Source organism: Vicia villosa, linkage group LG3 (genome assembly GCF_029867415.1).
Source record: "Vicia villosa cultivar HV-30 ecotype Madison, WI linkage group LG3, Vvil1.0, whole genome shotgun sequence".
Taxonomy (NCBI): domain Eukaryota; kingdom Viridiplantae; phylum Streptophyta; class Magnoliopsida; order Fabales; family Fabaceae; genus Vicia; species Vicia villosa.
The window spans coordinates 29304295-29317248 of NC_081182.1; the positions used below are offsets into that span (position 1 = coordinate 29304295).

Here is a 12954-nt window from a genome sequence, read left to right on the forward strand (position 1 = left end):
TCAGGTACTCCAGTGGTATGGATAGTATGTATGAAATTTTGGGACCCATGTTACAATGTATGAGTATGCTATTTATTCTTTTTACAAAATAGTGCTATTTATTCTTTTTACAAAATAACTGTCAAGGACGGTTCCACCCATAATGGAACTAGTGCATTTTACTCCACGTTTGATCTTCTGGTTCCCATTAGTGTGCCTACGTGTTACCTAAGATTCCTTTTGTTTACAACTCATGTTGAATTAGTGACGGATCCAAGATCCCGCTTAGGGGTGCAAAATATTTAATATTAATAAATTATATAATCACATATATAAAAGTACTTACTAAAAAAATAAAAAAAAATAGTGTACTCAAATTATAATGTGTTCAAAACAATTACATGCATGTTCTATAATTGTCCTTTACGGGATTTCATATTTTGAAATCGTTGAATAATCGACTCATTATCAATGTCCTTCAACATATCGCTTTCAATATAAGTCACCAGACAATCATTCATTCATTTGTCCTCCATTCGATTACGTAATCTAGTTTTCACAATCTTCGTAGCATAAAAGGATTGTTCCACGGTTGGCGTGGCAAATGGGAAAATCATTGCCAACTTTAAAAGTTGATAAACCAACGGATAAACAACATGCCTTCTAGTTTCAACCAACTTTTTTTCAAAGATCACTAATTCCTTTCAAAAATGCAAATTCAATACTGCAACGCATATCAATGATATAAGTCTCAAGTTGATTATCAAGGAACACCAAACTAGTTTGACAAAATTCTCGTGGATAAAACTTTGCAAATTCAACCAATTTTGTCTTGTCAAAAGAAGAGAACAAATTTGTTGGATTCAAACAAGCCATGCAAATGAGCAACTGACTATTTGTCTCATTAAAACGATTGTTAAGTTCTTGAAGTTGCATGTTCACGACAATATAAAATAATTCAATGCGATAATGTTTCTCAATTGTGATAGACTCAACATTACTTCTACTCCTTGATCTTCCTGAAAAGTTTATATCATCCATGTTTGGAATATGAGTGTCATTCATATTGCAAAATAAATTTACCTCATCCACTAAAGATTTCCACCTGTCATCTCTTAAAGCTTGTAACCACTGCTCTTTGATGTCAACCAATTTCATAGCATTGACGATATCTTGATATTTTCTTTGCAGTGCATGTGACAATTTATTTGAAATACCCAAGATATTTTTCATTAAATGCAATGTTAGGGCAAAATCAAAAGTATAAAACCACTTGCTTCAGCCTTTTTGTTCTCTTAGCAATGTTTAACCTTTTTTTCTTCAAAATGTCAAGAACATCCATTACAGACTCATACATCAGTATCAAATTGGTAAGAGTAGAAAAATGAGAACTCCATCGAGTATCGGCGGCTCGCTTGAGATTTGTTTCTTGATTCAAACCTTGCCCACTAGCAATTTCTCCCTTTCCCAATGCTTCTCTAATATTCTCTATTTGTCTTTCACGAAGCATATCTTGTCGTTTGCAAGACCCACCTACAACATTTATTAAACTAGACACTAAGATAAAAACACCATAAACTTGAAGATAATCTTTGGTAGTAGCAACTAATGTAAGTTGCAATTAATGAGCAAAACAATGTACATAAAATGCAGATGGATTTTCACTGATCAAACTTTTTAGACTATTGAATTCTCCTTGCATGTTACTAGCGCCATCATAACCTCGTCCACGAATTCTTGAAGTAGTAAGACCATGTTTGGAAAATAACTCTTCAACGACCACTTTCATAGCTATTGTTGTTGTACTTTTAACATGAACAATGCTAAAAAAACTCTCAATAATAATTCCATTTTTGTTGACGTAACGCAAAGCAACAACCATTTTTTCCTTATTAAATATGTCACGAGATTCATCAACAAGAATGACAAATAATTCATCTCCACTAAGATCAATCAAGATAGCTTTGGTGGTTTCTAAAGAGACTACCTTAACAATATCCTTTTAAATTGATTGAGAAATCATTTTTTAATTTTCAGGAGCATTTTTTAATACAACTTGTCTTACTTTTTTTCCTCTTAGCATACCATCTAAGCATTTCTAGGAAGTTACCTTGATTCTCTGACTCTATTGATTCATTATGACCACGAAAAGCCAATCTCTTCTTTAATAAACAACGAATACAACTATTGGAAGCTGTCTACCGCCTTCTATATAGGTCACGAACACTTTTAGATTGTTTACATATCGCAAATTCAATATGTTGATTTTGATTCATCAAATCTTGACACTTCTTCCAAGCGATATTATGAACACTACTTGGACCTCCAACATGTGATGGAAGTATACCTTTCTTATTCCAATTAGTGAATCCATCTGTTACAAATGTATCGCCACCAGATTATTTTCCAAAATCGGGTCTAAAAAGATAACAACATAAACCAAATGTGACATCCTTTTCTATACTATACTCTAACCAATTTCCAAATTCATGAAATCAAATGTGTAGGCTGACACGGTCTTTTTTGTATATATGTTTTGCAATTATCTCTTGATCATTTGGATGATATGCTGACATTTTAAGTCGCTTTCTTTCTAGGATCTAATTGTAAATCTTCCAAATTAAATTAAACATATTGTTGAGAACTATATTCTTGCTCATTTGATGACAACTTCCTCTTAAAAAACTTCTCCATATTCTCCTATAACAAAAAATATAAAATATAAAAATAATTAAGAATAATAAAAACATAAGCTTAATAACTAAAAATAAGATATTAAACTTTTAGATATTGTCGTGGTTAAAAAAATATAACTATAATAATTATAGAAAAAAGGATATACACTGACAGTATACTGTCAATCAATCACGACCATGTTAAGTGTCAAGTCACACTGTTATTTTTATAAAAATTATGTGACATGACTGATTGATGAATTCCAATTGGATGACAGTGTAAAATTATTTTACACTATCAATGCACTACCCTTAACCTTTAATAATTATTATAAAGACTTTAGTATATTTTAACTTAAGCTACTTATCTATTTATGAATAAATAACAACAATAAACTTTTAGACACTGTTTTAGTTAAAAAAAAGAGAAAAGGGGTGATGCACTGACAGTGTAAAATGTTTTTACACTGTCAATCAATCACCACCATGTATCCAATTAAACCACTCTTTTATTTAAAAAATAATTTAATGACATGGCTAATTGATAGCTTTCTATTGGATGACAGTGTAAAATTATTTTACACTGTCAGTGCACTACCTTTTAACTCTAAAAAAAATAACTATAATAATTTATAAAGACTGAGTATATTTTAAATTAAGCGAGTAAACTAACAATAATCTCTTGTAATATTTTCTATGCAAGTTTCTCATATAAATGCATCAATAAATTCAATAGAACAAAAGAGTCAAACTGATATATTAAAACAAGTATTATTTTTTAGAGAAAACAAGTACAAAATCAAAAAATGCACTCATCACTTAACAAAAAACAGGTCTCTTGATTCAAACATCTCAAGATTGTTGTCTAACATTACGGTTCTCAATTCATCGCTACTTTTTCACAACAACAACATAATTATCAAATCCAGAACACACATATTTACAGTGTCGCCAACCTTTGTAGCAACAACATCCTCCTCTATTTTTTTCCAAACACAAAATTCACAAACCATGAATCTCTTCCATCACATCATGAATCATACACTCAGTGTTTTAAAAATCAGACCGGACATCAAACCGGTGAGGGTACTGAGTCACTGGTCTATTGGTCGAACCACTGGGTCACTGGTCGAACCGCATGACTAAACCGGGTTAAACCGAATAACTCGGTTGAATAGACCGGTCGTTATAACAAAATTATATAAGTATAAAATCTGTCGAAACGGATGATTCAGTCTCTACAAAATATAACTAGCACTTAAATTTTTTGAAAATATCATATTATAAAAAAATTCACAAGTTCATAATTTAAATTCAAATTTTACACATAGGTAACACACACAATAAAATAATACATAATTATAAAATATAATTGCAAACAAAAGTTTAATCGCAACATAATCTAATTGAATAATTTAAAATAAAATAATTCTATTATCTACTAAATTTAATTTCAATAAAAGAAAAATTGTTTCAATGTTGGGGTCTCCTTCTTCAATATCAAAATCATCGATAACAAAATCAACCGCATCTGCAACAATTTTTTATTATTTTATTTTTTTTATTTTATTTTTTATTTTAATTTTCAATTAAAATAGTCAAAACGATGTTGTTTTAATTTTTTAAAATTAAAAAAATTAAAAATGCATTTAAACCGCCGGTTCACAAAAACCGTCGATTTTCCCGATTTTAGCGGTTTAAACCGGGTTTGACCGGTTCACACCGGTTCAATGATATTTCCGATTCAGTTATTGAACCAGAACGGTTACCTGGCCGGTTTCCGGTCCGACCGGCCGGTTCGATCCGGTTTTTAAAACACTGTATACACTGAATTCAACAAAGTTTACCCTCAATTTTCCAAGACTGAGAAAATTGACATTTTGAGAGTCAAATAATATTATCATCTCTCTTAAAACAATTAGAGAAATCTTTCATAAACCCACCTTTAACATAATTCTTTAATTGAAATCTAATTTCTAGTTTCTAAATTAAAAATTCTAACCTAGCAACAAAAATATCAAATCCTAATTTCCAATTTCAAAAAACCCTAAATTAATATTCCATCCATCCCATATTATTTGTCGTAATTTACTATTTCACACATATTAAGAAACAGTAATAAATGAAAGAGATAATAATAACTTTACCAAATTATTCTGATTAACTATTAACCAATCGTTAGTTGGTCCAGTGGTGATTGGCGCTGGACTTGGTAGGGAGAACCACGGTTCGATCCCCCGCAGCTGCGATCGGGAGGGGGCTTGACCCACTTGATGCCAGAGCTGATCCCCCGAACCGGACTATACCGGTGGTGATAAACCAAAAAAAAAAAAAAAAAAAAAATTAGCATTAATGTTAAGTGAGAAAACAATAAATTAAAAATATTTATTAAAGGGTATAATTGGAAGATTAAATATAACATTGCATTGGTAATTTAAAGTGACAAATAATGTAAAGATTCAGAGTAGTTTACATAGGAAATTAAGTCTACATATTACGTAATACGCTTAATTAAGTCTAATTTGTAATATCTGGATCCTTGCGATCGGTGCGTATGAACTGTTTTTGGATAATGAGAAATTATTGCTCGGACTCCAAAAAAAAGTGACAACTTTTTTGAGACAAATTTTTTTCTTAAATGTGACACTTGTTTTGGGACGGAGGGAGTATAACTTTAAAATCAAGATATTTCTACCTTGATGAATTCAATGTTGAAGATAAAGGCTTTTAAATCAACTTTGATTCAACAACAAATTGCAAAGTAATGCGCAAAATCACTCCCGAAATTGACACAAAACCGTAAGTGAGAGCGCGAGCAACAATCGTGCACTGTTACCGAAGGAGAATAACATTGGAGAATGAAATGAAAAAGACTAAGATTGACTCTGGTGTGGTAGTTCCACCGTCGGTTGTGGTTGTATCGGGAAGAACAAGGAAGCGTGAAAGAAAAAAAAGAAGAGAGAATATATGGTTAGTGAGAAAAGTAGAGAGAGTGAAAAATTAAATTAAGAGGATACTTTTAAGTTTTTAGAGAGTTGGGTCCAAAGGTGTAAAATAAAAAATTCAGGGTGGTCAAATTATAAAACTATAGTGATATTGGTGCAAATTTTTAAATTTCAGAGTGTGCATATGCACACCCTCATTCCACACTGGATCCGCCCCTGTGTTGAGTTATAACCGCTTCAAACTTCCCCACGAACTTCTAATAGTAAGTGCTCAATGTGCTGCCGGTGTTGCTTATAAAGACCTTTGAACTCGTAAAAATACCAAGTTTTTAACCTTTCGTGGTTCGGTCGACTGGTATATTTGTTGCATAAAGGGTTGTTGGAATATCTTATTTCCTTATTTATATTATTTTTGTTTATTCTCTTTTATTTTCCTTTATTCTCCACTAAGGATAGAATTAATATCTTTATTATATTACCAGTATATATACTAGCCTAGAGCTGAGGAATAAAATATAACAACTTTTTACCATTCCTTTCAATATGGTATAAAGAGCTCTGGGTTAGGGTTCACTGTAAAGCTTCCACAACTATGGCGAATCACAACATGAGTTTGTCTACTCTAGGTTTCACTTACACTAAATCCAATGATGGCGGCTGTCATACCCCAAAATTTGCCCATCATATTTCGAGATATTCTGATCCACCTGACTTTCAAATGCTGAGGAATAAGCACACTTACTTGTCTCCTAAGCAACAAGCTTTCCATTAGGGTTTTGCTTCTCTCAAGACCAAATCAAGTTCTGACACCTCAAGTGGACCTCATGGCCTCTCATATGCCTCAAAGAATCCTCACATCAAGTTTCAAGCTCTGACTCACAAGATTGCTCAGTCAAAAACTCAAAAAGTCAATAGTCGACTAGTTTGACCTAGAAGTCAACTGTGGTCAAAGTACAGTAAAAAATCCTGATTTTTGGTCAACATCCTTATTTTGAAGTATCATTCATAATTGGATCAAGGGTTGATAAGCTCAGAAATCAACAAAACTCAAAGTTTCTAAATTAGGTTTTTAGACCTAAAAGTCAACTAAACTTTGACCAGCCATAACTTTCACATGGAACATCATAAATTTTTCATCCAAAGCTCATTTTTAAGGAAATTGAATTCTCTACAACTTTGTCTCTCTAAGGACAAGGCCAGAAATGCTTCATTTAAGAGATATGGTCCAAAATATTATAGGTCCTTTGGAAAGTCAACAAAAAGTCATTTTCTCTCAAAGAATGGTACATGAACATGGTAAACTCAATTGAGATAAAACCAAAAGGAGGTTCAATAAGACATCTTGAGATTTCTAAAATGGTAAAGAACACCTTCATAGGGTTAAAATTGAGAAAGATACGCATGGTTGAAATTGAGAAATTTTCAAGAATTGCATGAAAACCTAATTAGCCAATTTTGAACTTTTAATCTAATGGGTCTAGGTTTTGGACTTCAAACATGTATGGGCTAAATAAAGACATTTAAATCATTTATTTTATTTTTATGACATTTGTTTATATTTATTTGAATTTTATTCATCTAAATATTAAAATAGGAAATAAATTGATTTAAGTCATAAAGTGCATTTTTTTGAATCATGGCAAGCAATCCAAATATCATATATTGGGTGGAAATTCGTGGGAAGAGATTGAACCGAAAGAAGTAAGATTTTATACAAATTCAATCAAATGCTTTTCAATCTTTCTCTCACTAATCACAAGATTTCTTTTCCAAGTTTTCAACCCTAATTCTACCTCTATATATCCTCTCAACCCTCAGCCTTGGCAGCCATGAAAAAATCCTTGCTCACAAACCCTAACCATATTCACAAAATATCAAAGAAAAAGAAGTTTTCGTTTTGCTCATCCCAGCCCTATTCAAATCAAAACAAGCCTTCTATTCATCTCCTGAGATATATTAGGGTAAGTATGGATCATCATCCATGGCCAGAACACATTTAATCAAGTCACGCATGAGCTTGCTTTTACATCTTTTTATGTCGATCTTATTCTATTTGTTTATCGTGTTTTGATTGAAACTAACCTTTCTAATGAGTCCCTGGAGGTTATTGGAACAACTTAGATGTATTACATGAAAGCTTGGAGCCGTAAATCATTACACACCATTGTTAGGGCACAAGCCTTCTCTTCTTCGTGTTTTAATTTGCAGGGCGTTTCAGGCTGAATGGATGGTGGATTCGTGCTCAGCAGGTTCTTTTAAGTCGATATGGGCACTTGCTTGGTCTGGTTAACGTCGTCATGGTGAGTTTTAAAGTTTGCAGAAAATCGAAGGAAATTCCGCAGGAAAAGCCATGGAAAAATCCGCAGCTAATTTTGCAGGTAAAGGGGAAAAAGATGATGAACAGTAGAGGTACCCCACACCAGACACGCGTGCATTTTCTTGTGGCTGGTCAAATCCCACTCTTCCCTCTCCACTCGTGTCAACTCCTGAATGGCCAGTCAACGAATCTCAAATTCTCTCTCTCTGTTTGATTGGTCTGCGTAGCACATATGGGACCCAGTCTGACCAGCTTTTGACTTGTTCCAATTGCCTGTTTGTTAAATACTCATTTATTCTTGTGTATTTCAATAACAAATGTTCAGTGCAGCACAGAGGGCAAGTATTGATGACTAAGGGCCACGAGGACGAGGGATCGTTCCCCATCCCAGACATATTATTTTTCATCATTTGTTTGATTGTACTTGCTTTCAGATCTTACGCAGTGCACCCAGAGACACTCACGGTACACCCTCAACAACAACCAATGGATCGGCGCTGGGATTAGATCAAGAGGAGCATAGCGTGTGTGCAACATGGACCTCCCAGAATCGCACCACACTCAATTATACGCCCCAGGTTTTCTTTTTTTTTTTTATTTATTATTATGTTTGTTTCTCTTTCATTTTTTCTTTAATTAATTTTTTAGTTTTTTATTATTTTTATAATTAGGATAGTTTAAATAGTTTAAATAGGATTTCAAGATTAGTAATTTAAAGTTAGTTTTTAGATTTAATAACTTGATTAGTCAATTTTAGGTAAAATAATTTCCATTAATTAGGACTACTTCAGGTTAAACAATTCAGGTTAATTATAATATTAATATTCATTAGTTAGTTAATTAAAATAATTAGGATTTAATTTTTAGGTTAAATAATTTTATTATAGTTGGATTCTTTTAGATTTAATCTTTAACTTCAAAAAATCATAGGAAGTGATTGTCGCATGTGCCTTTATTTTAATTCTGCCTTATTATTTATAAGTTTGGATTTTACTTTATTATTCGCATTATTATTGCTTGCTATTATTTATAAATTATGTATCTGCCCCAAAGCCTTGTAAAAAAGCCTTTATTTTCTGTTACCCTCAGGGTTTTATTGTAATAGCTGAGGTTTTCTTTTCCGCCTTTATTTTTCTACCCACAGGTGTTTATTGTAACAGCGCATGACTTTTAATTTCTGCCTTTAATTTTGTTTATATTAACTGCGTGGTTAGTAATCTAGGGAGTGACAAGTCTGCTAATAAATTTAGTTTGCCTAAATTATAAGATAAATATCTGAATTTAACCACATGATTGTGCCACACACACACCTTTAATGGTAACCCTTCTTATGTTGCGTGTGCCTTTTAATTACGATTCTAAAATAGTCAAGTCCCTCGATTCCGAGGATACCTAAGCACAACAAATGTTACTCTCAGCTCATCATCAAATGATATTGTCCCTCGAAGTTTCCTTGTAAATGATGATTGTCCCAATTGCTAAGGTATCCTCACCTGTTGCCTAAATGACTATTTTATCCTTCCCTAAAGACTACCTACCCTCTATATGGTAGGGACTGTTTTATGGCGAACAATAATCCTCGATGACCCTTCAAATCCAATGAAAAGACTACCTACCCTCTTTATGGTATGGATAGCCCTTTCAAACTGAAAAGCTAAAAGAACAATTTTTCTAACTTAGGGTAGGTGCTCCTGATTGCTTGCTCTATTCAAAATTCAAAATCTTTTCCCACTTCTTTTCAAAGAATCTTTTCAAAAAGGCTACGCTTATTTACAAGCTAAAGTTCTTATTCAAATTCTTTTACTATTCACACACTACAATTCAAATATTTTGAAAACAAAAAGTGAGCTAAGCAATTAAGATCCCATAGATAACCATGGATACAAAGGGTGCTTACATCTTCCCTTTGTATAACTTACCCCCCAAACTCAAAGTCTTTTAAAAAGTTTTTTTTCTGTTCTTTTAGCCTTTCCAATTGGATAAAATAAAAGTCGGTGGCGACTCTTGCTATCCGCACATTTCAAAAAGTCAGTTCTCCCACCGTATTACAGCAGCGACCGAGGAGACGGTGGTGACCGCGGTGATGGCGGTGGCCACGGTAACGGTGATCGCGGTAAGGGCGGTGGCCGCGGTGACGTCGGTGGTCGAGGAGATGGCGGCAGTAGAGGAAATGGCAATGGTGGCGAAAACGGCGACGAAAGGTCGGGTGTCACAAACAATGACAGTTATTTCAATATAGGCGGCAATGACCAAGAGGGTTCCTCATACTCCCTCAAGGTGAATATTCCTAAGATGAATGGGAATAACTATAATGAATGGGCCCAAACTGTTCGCTTGGTATTGGATATCAAAGGGAAGCTTAGTTTTTTAACAGAAGCAGTAGCCAAACTGGCAGAAGGAGACCCTCTTTATAAACAATGAAAATCTGAAAACTCCTTCATTATTACGTGGTTGGTAAGCTCTATGGAAACTAGAATAGGTAAGTCTTATATGTTTTTGCCTTCTGCAAAAGATGTATGGGAAGCTGTTAAGGAAACATACTCTGATATTCAAAACTCCTTACAAATTTTTGGTTTAAAATCAAAGTTATGGCATGCGAAACAAGGGGACAAGAATGTTACTGCTTATTACAATGAGTTGTTGACCTTGTGGCAAGAGTTGGATCTATGTTATGATGACAATTGGAGGTGTACAGAAGATAGTGTTCTGTTTCTCAAAAGACAAGAAAATGACCGTGTCTTCATGTTTCTCGCTGGGCTCAATAAAGACCTTAATGGGGTAAGAGGTAGAGTTTTAGGAAAAATACCATTGCCAAATCTTCGTGAAGCTTTTGCATAAATAACAAGGGAGGAGGCAATGACAAGGTATTATGATGGGCAAGACACCACAAAGCTCTGAATCTGAAGGCTCAGCTTTGACTACTAGGAACCTTGACGAGGGAAAAAGGTTAGACAAAGTTCCTTGGTGTTACCACTGCAAGCGTGAAACCTGTTGGAAGCTCAAAGGGAAACCTCCTAACCGGAAGAAGAAAGGTGGTGGTGCATTTCAGGCTAGTAGTTCTGATCAAGGGCAGCAAATCTCTTCATCTTAGCTTTCATTCACTACGGAACAACTGGATAGATTGTACAAACTATAACACCCTTCTAAACCCCGCGGAAATTAATAAAATAATTCAGAGTAAAACATGAAAACATGGGTGCCACAATTCCAATTAAAACAAATTTATCATAACTTCATTGTCATGCTTTCACTAAGGAACAATTCATCATAATACATAAACGTCTCATGTTAACACAGCGGAAGATTTATCATACGGATAAGCATAACATCATCTATGCAATATCCCACAGAATTAATACAATAACAACACGGTTCGATTCCTGCGGTACATCATGAATATGTACTTAATCCCTAGGTACATGGTTCGATTCCTGCGGGAGGCAAAAACAATATTTCCTGGGCAGCCGATAAGCGGACCTAGGGGGATTATTGATTAAGCCGGTAACATGCTCGATTGGCCTACACGGTTGATGCGTGCAGCCTTTTTAATGTAACACCCTGGATTTCCGCTTACCCCATAGGGCTTCCGTCCTACCAAGCATGTCACCAGCTTAATCGATAATCCCCCCTAGGTCCGCTTACCGGCTACCTAGGAAATATTGTTTTTGCCTCCCGCAGGAATCGAACCACGTACCTAGGGGTTAAGTACGTATTCATAGCAATTCCTGCTACCACTTGAGCTACTAGCTCAAGTGGTAGCAGGAATTGCTATGAATATGTACTTAACCCCTAGGTACATGGTTCGATTCCTGCGGGAGGCAAAAACAATATTTCCTGGGCAGCCGATAAGTGGACCTAGGGGGATTATTGATTAAGCCGGTAACATGCTCGGTTGGGCGACACAGTTGATGCGTGCAGCGGATATCGGGGGTTACATTCCCCCAGTGTTACAATATCAGAGCATGACACCTGACGCTACACTAATACACTGGTTTATGAGCTTATCCTCACCAAGTCGAAAGCAACTATCCTCAATCTGAAAATGTCAACAGTAAGGGTGAGTCTCATCACAGTTAACAAATGTTATTGCATCTTAAATAACAACACATCATAGTTATATCATTCACCCAATTTCATCATATTCAGATTATCAGGAACGTCCATCATTTACACAAATGCCAACATAACACATCTTTCAAACAGACAATCATACTCAACATTAATTCAACAAAACACGCAACCAACACATCATCAATATTTATAACACTGGAATACTTCCAATCATGTTATAAAAGTATGCATATGTATGAACTGACACTATGCATGTGGTACCAACCTCATCAAATGGGAATAACCCATGACCAATCCAACATCATCAAGATACGGCCCTGCCAGCACAGATTCCACACAATGGGAATCATGCCCTTCACTGATCCAACACACCCTTATGGATACAGTATCATCAATGAACATGAATGAATGCAAACATACATGAACATACTTATACCATCGTCAAGTCTAATGAGTAACATCGTCAAATACTCATTTTATCATCATCATCATCAACATCATCATCATCAAAGTATGTTTATATACATTAGCATCATTCAAATATAATCAATCAATCATCATCATCATCATTAAAGAACATACATGTGTCCACATCAATCATCATCATCAATAAGAAGAACACACATGTATCCACATCATTCCACAACAATCAATCATCATCATATAATTCTCAACAAATCATCACATCATAATGTTTTTCAAAATAACATCTTATATTGTCACATTTCATCATATATGTCAACAATACATCATCCAATTAAACAAATCGTCACATGATTAATATTTCAACATAGCATGTATTTAACACATCTCATCACATATATGTACAATACATCATTCACCAAGAAATAAAAATCATATTTAAAAATATTTGGATTCACACCTCATTCCATCATTTAAACACGTAGACCATCTCGTAAGATTCATCGTGCTCGAAACGACACTAAAAACAGACCTACGGTTCGAA

General features: G+C 34.3%; 1 pseudogene; it reads right to left on the reverse strand.

Moving 5' to 3' along the window:
• Positions 1-389: 389 nt before the first annotated feature.
• LOC131655282 (uncharacterized) lies at positions 390-2673 on the reverse strand (annotated as a pseudogene).
• Positions 2674-12954: the final 10281 nt, after the last annotated feature.